We start from the raw sequence: 6555 nt of genomic DNA, 5'->3' as shown, positions 1-6555 counted from the left end.
TTTGTATGGAGTTGGAACGTTTTCTTGCGTTTGCCGCTAGGAGCGCTGTTCCAACTTCATACAAACTTGAGTGAACTTTTACGCTATCGAGAACGTTAAAAAGCTCATACTAAGCTCACTGTTCAATGACCGACAGGTGTATGTACGCACTTGGGTTGTTTGTATTGGCGTAGGTAGATATCATGTAGGTAAGCGGGTCCTATAGACCTCGGCCACCGCTCACCTTCAGCCATGACATCCTTCACAGCGGAATGCGTGACTGCTTTGAAAAACTATACTTTATTATTATTATTGGACAGCTTCTTTCAACAATATTGTTTCTTCAGAGAGAGTCATTCATTTATGCTTAGAAAAAGCCATTAAAGAAGATCATGTGTGCTAAAACTTATTCTTGTGGCCAACGGGCTTCCAAGGTGGATTAGGTTTGCAAAAACAAAATTGAACCCTAAGAATAGTGACGTAGCCGCGCGAGTACTGCTGGAGGATGTTTGTAACAGAACGAACCGCCATCGGGCCGCGTGGTCGCATTTCTAGTTCTTTTGTACAGTGAACATGTTGTCCGAGGACATAATGAAGCTGCTGGCGGTCGTCGTGTCCGGGGGAGGAGTGTTGCGATCCGACAGGTAGGTCTTTCAACCAACGAACCCGTCAATCACATCATATCAACTCAGCCTTCGGTTGAACCTCCAGTGGCCCGTGATCTGCCCAGTGTTGAGTGTCCCCGACAGAGGGCTGTGTTTGATTTCGACTGTTTGTATGACGACTCGTGTAAGATCGTTGTATTTAAAAACATCGCGCCATCTGTCGTACTTTAATAGTACTATGTCAGATAATTGGACGAATGGATTAGAAACTATGAACATCCGACGCCATGTTCATTTTTATGAATAGAGATAAAGGCGATTGAGGTGTTTCTTTACGCGGTCAATAGATGTCGGGACTTCAAGGTGTTTGTCGTAGCGCGCCAGTGGAGGTGCCTAGAAGTAATAGTGTTCTGTGGGTGGTGCAAAGGTCGAATGTATTATAATCGTAAGTTTTTTTTTTCAGCAAACCATCAGCGCGCTGCTTCACGTATTGGTGCTGATATCGGAAATGGTGGGGAACTTCGCCACCCTGTTGCTGGTCAATACATAGTCCTAGTCTTAACGTATAGTTTTTAAATCAATTCGCCTGGACGAGTGAAGAAACCCACGGCCTCTCCGCGTCTTGAGCAGAGACCGAAGCTCCCGCGCGTCCCGGCGTGGTGCTCGTGGCCCGGCCTCACTCCTGGGGTCGAAGTTTTGAATACTAATTGGGATGGAAGCCGAGATAATTCAAGGTTGTCGCCATGTCTGACAGCGGATGGTTTTAGTTATATTAGATTTGGTTAGATTCGTTTACAATGAATATTCTACTTTGTCGTAGAATAAAATGTAATTAATTGCGGAAGCGCTGCCATTGTTCGTACTGTTAATGTTTATTAATAAGGATTTACATTTTATGTTGTCATTTGTTATGTGGGAATAAATATTTAAGAATTATTTTTGATATTTTGTTGTAAAACAATGATTTTTTTATTTTACGAAATTGTTCTGTGTGTTTACTGTGAAGCTTGAGGTATTTACTGGTGGTACGTGGTTTTGTCAGTCCGGACGGGTGGGTACCATCACCCTGTCTACTTCTGTGGCCAAACAGCAATGCGATCCGATTTGGAAGGTGGGACTGCCGTTATAATTTAATTAAAAGTTAGATGGCAAACTTTAAAAAGCACCTCTCTGTAGGGCGGGCCGACTGCATGATGGGGACAGGCCGACCCCCCCTGGCCCTGACGGTATTCATGGCCGTGTCTGCGATTTAGTCTTCTGTGCTCTGGGGGATCAGCTCGTGTGGCTTTTCGAAGCCTGCCTCGAGTCATGACAGGTTCCGACCCAGTACAAGTTCGAACGAAGTCGGAATCCGAACTGCTCCGCTGACAGATCGGGAGCCACCCCCGCCAGGTGCAGGACGATGCGGGTGGCCACCACCCCCTCGAGCAGTTTTCTCGCCTCGTCCAGCAACATGACGGGGTGGTACCCCGCAGGTGTGTCCGCAGGGCGACTTTCTTTCCTCAGCAGAACAAGTCCAAGGGCACCGAAGGCCAAGTCCCAAGTCTGACCGTGAACATCGTCAGGGCCGGGTGCAGCATCCTCTCTCCGCATCCTCGACACGGCCGCACGAATCTCCTTCTCCGAGATGCTCGGAGTAGCCACTTCAGCAGGGGCATCACCGCTCATGTCATCACGTGGCGGCGCGCCCATCGAGGGGGGATCAAAGTCCCTCTCCATTCGCGGGAACAGCCCGGAGGCAATCTCCTGCAGCTGCCGAGGCTGGAGACGCTCCATCATCGTTTGGTACGGGCACCCCCGGGATCCTGGTCGAGCGTCTCTAGGAGCGTCTTCGTGAACGGGCAGCCTAAACCAACGTGATCGTTTTAGGTTCATAGCCGTCAAAGCGTATAAAAGTAATCTACTTAGTTGTCGGGGTGCCTTCGCTAGTCCGGGGGCGCGGCGCGGCGTGGTGGCCGGGTCGAGCCGACACCTTACTCATACAATTACTGTAATTATTTTTTATTAAACTTCTAATTTACATTTCCCATGAGAACAATATTCCATAAGTTGTATAAATTAAAAAAGATGTGGTGTCGTGGGACACCAGGTAGGAACGAAGTTCCTTCGGCTAATGTAGAATCGACACAATTTGCAAAAAAAGAAATGGTGCTCAATTTTATGTAGGTTTTCTTGGTTTTTCTCTTAAATTTTGCTGATTAGTTTTTATTTAAGTATAGGAAAGTATTTAGGAAATTCAGTATATTAGGAAATAATAAATTACGTAAAATTAAAAAAATAGTAATTCAAATTATCAATTAAAATAACAAAATATATCTCTTTATTTTTGGTTGACAACATAAAATTACATAGAAATAGAAATAATTACTAAATAGAGAGAGAAGGGATTAGAAAACGAAAAGAAAGAAGGAGAAAGAGGAAGGTATTATACACTACTCGCTTGTGTATACGACTGTCGCACCTGCGCACGTCTCATTTAACGGTTTTATTCCACGCACTTTTTTCCACGGATTTTTTCTTACTGTTTTACTATCACATTTTTTTCAGTTCGGTCGCGCAGCAAAATCCCTATCCCCTCCAAGCCTGCCGTAAGGAACTTCGTTCCAATAAAAAGAATTAATTAAAATTTGACAAATCTACTTTATTTGTATTTTGTACGATTATGACAAAATTAAAAGATGAACGGAAGTTTTTGTACAATTATTATTTTTTATTGTTTCCTTATAAGAGTTGTCTGATTTATAAAAGGTATCAATTCAAATATTTTCGTGTATTTATTATATTTTTAAAACTCTGCAGAAACAAAATAGACATATTTGAAAAAAATTATAGAAAATAACGTTGACCATTAATAACAAAACGCATTATAAGTTTTTGAAACTTGGCATGTGTAAGGAAAAACTGCTCCCCTGCGGCCCGGATTGAACTCCATCCCCCGAGGACACAGTCGAATCCATAAACATCTTTACCGAACACGTCTCGACCGCGATCGTAAGGTCTTCTAAACAAGTCGATGTGGAGGACTTCTTCCACCGCATCAGACTTTCCCCCTAGCTTAGGGATCTCTTAAGAGTTAGGAACGCGACAATCCGGGCCTATGATCGATATCCCACGGATTGTAACCGTATTCGGATGCGTCGTCTACAGCAGGAGGTCAAATCCCGCCTAAGCGACGCCGGAAATGAAAAATGGGTTAGTTACTTAGAAGAACTCGCGCCCACTCACCAAGCATACTGGCGACTAGTTAGGACCCTCAAGTCCGAAACTATCGTCACTATGCCGCCTCTAGTACACCCCTTCAGGCCAACCATCGACTTACGATGACGATGACAAGGCAGAGCTGCTGGCCTATGCACTGCAAGAACAGTGCACCACCAGCACTCAATACGCGGCCCCCGAACACACCGAGTTAGTCGACAGGGAGGTCGAGCGCAGAACTTCCCTGCCGCCTTCCCTGCCGCGTTACCCCCTATTACCGTTTAAAAGTTTAAAAGAAAAAAAAAAGACGTATGGCACTCGAAGACTGCCGCGGTAAAGCTATTGCATAGCATTTTTTATTAACTTATTCAATTATAAATCGACAGTAATAATTTAATATTAAAACAACAATAAAATAAGATCCGGCGAGAAACTGCTGATCCTGACGTCTGTGCGGACCGTCTTAAAGACGTGGTGCTCCGGGGGATGGAATTGTTTATTCTTTTACTCACTCCTCTGAAGTGCCCGTTGGGGGTCGCAGCAGACCCTGGTATAACAATGCCAGTAGGGATGCTGCACACCTCAAGCGGTCCGCATACGTGGCATGGGATAATGCCAGGAGACGTCGGGATCCTAACATCTCAGGGGAAAGGCGGAAATATAACGCCGCTTCCAGGTCCTACAAGAAGGTAATTGCTAAGGCGAAGTCGGAGCACGTTGCTAGAGTTGGCGAGCGATTAAAGAGCTATCCCTCCGGGAGCCGTGCTTTTTGGTCGCTCGCCAAAGCTGCAGAAGGAAACTTTTGCAGGTCTAGTCTCCCACCACTGCGCAAGTCCGATGACACTCTGGCCCACAGCGCGAAAGAGAAGGCTGACCTTCTGGTCAAACTCTTCGCCTCGAACTCGACTGTGGACGACGGGGGTGCCACTCCACCGAACATCCCCCAGTGTGATAGCTCCCTGCCGGATATCTGCTTCACACAGTGTGCAGTTAGGCGGGAGCTCCGACTCCTGGACGTCCATAAGTCGAGTGGGCCAGACGGCATCCCCGCAGTGGTTCTGAAAACGTGCGCCCCTGAGCTGACACCTGCGCTAACGCGTTTGTATCGCCTCTCTTATTGCGCTAACAGGGTTCCGTCTTCATGGAAGACCGCCCACGTCCACCCTATCCCCAAGAAGGGTGACCGGTCGGACCCGTCGAGCTATAGGCCTATCGCGATAACTTCCTTGCTTTCCAAGGTGATGGAGCGAATAATAAATACACAACTCCTGAAGTATCTTGAGGATCGCCAGCTGATCAGTGACCGACAGTACGGTTTCCGTCACGGTCGCTCAGCTGGCGATCTTCTTGTATACCTTACTCACAGGTGGGCTGAAGCCTTGGAGAGCAAGGGCGAGGCTCTTGCTGTGAGCCTTGATATCGCGAAGGCCTTCGACAGGGTCTGGCATAGGGCACTTCTATCGAAGCTACCATCTTACGGAATCCCCGAGGGTCTCTGCAAGTGGATCGCTAGCTTTTTGGATGGGCGGAGCATCACGGTCGTTGTAGACGGTGACTGTTCTGATACCATGACCATTAACGCTGGCGTTCCACAAGGTTCGGTGCTCTCCCCCACGCTTTTCATCCTGTATATCAATGACATGCTGTCTATTGATGGCATGCATTGCTATGCGGATGACAGCACGGGGGATGCGCGATATATCGGCCATCAGAGTCTCTCTCGGAGCGCGGTGCAAGAGAGACGATCAAAACTTGTGTCTGAAGTGGAGAACTCTCTGGGGCGAGTCTCCGAATGGGGTGAATTGAACTTGGTTCAATTCAACCCGATAAAGACACAAGTTTGCGCGTTCACTGCGAAGAAGGACCCCTTTGTCATGGCGCCGCAATTCCAAGGAGTATCCCTGCAACCTTCCGAGAGTATTGGGATACTTGGGGTCGACATTTCGAGCGATGTCCAGTTTCGGAGTCATTTGGAAGGCAAAGCCAAGTTGGCGTCCAAAATGCTGGGAGTCCTCAACAGAGCGAAGCGGTACTTCACGCCTGGACAAAGGCTTTTGCTTTATAAAGCACAAGTCCGGCCTCGCGTGGAGTACTGCTCCCATCTCTGGGCCGGGGCTCCCAAATACCAGCTTCTTCCATTTGACTCCATACAGAGGAGGGCCGTTCGGATTGTCGATAATCCCATTCTCACGGATCGTTTGGAGCCTCTGGGTCTGCGGAGGGACTTCGGTTCCCTCTGTATTTTGTACCGTATGTTCCATGGGGAGTGCTCTGAGGAGTTGTTCGAGATGATACCGGCATCTCGTTTTTACCATCGCACCGCCCGCCACCGGAGTAGAGTTCATCCATACTACCTGGAGCCACTGCGGTCATCCACAGTGCGTTTCCAGAGATCTTTTTTGCCACGTACCATCCGGCTATGGAATGAGCTCCCCTCCACGGTATTTCCTGAGCGCTATGACATGTCCTTCTTCAAACGAGGCTTGTGGAGAGTATTAAGCGGTAGGCAGCGGCTTGGCTCTGCCCCTGGCATTGCTGAAGTCCATGGGCGACGGTAACCACTCACCATCAGGTGGGCCGTATGCTCGTCTGCCTACAAGGGCAATAAAAAAAAAAAAAAAAACTCAGTGGGCTAACTTTCAATGAATCTGCTACATTGTGAGTATTCCATTTTGACCGGACACTCACTAGAGGGCGCTACATGAGATAGAGACACGCCTTTGGATGCTAGTTCTAAATTCAGCGGTAGGCAGCGGTAACCACTCACCTTCAG

General features: G+C 47.7%; 1 long non-coding RNA gene across 1 annotated transcript; it reads left to right on the top strand.

Annotated features, from left to right (window-relative positions):
• Positions 1–387: 387 nt before the first annotated feature.
• Positions 388–1520, top strand: LOC110385686 (uncharacterized). Its single transcript, XR_002430945.3, has 2 exons — positions 388–623; positions 1048–1520. It is a non-coding gene; the product is annotated as an uncharacterized LOC110385686 (long non-coding RNA).
• Positions 1521–6555: the final 5035 nt, after the last annotated feature.

Source organism: Bombyx mori, chromosome 16, assembly GCF_030269925.1.
Source record: "Bombyx mori chromosome 16, ASM3026992v2".
NCBI classification, from domain to species: domain Eukaryota; kingdom Metazoa; phylum Arthropoda; class Insecta; order Lepidoptera; family Bombycidae; genus Bombyx; species Bombyx mori.
This window is presented reverse-complemented; position numbering and strand designations above follow the sequence as displayed.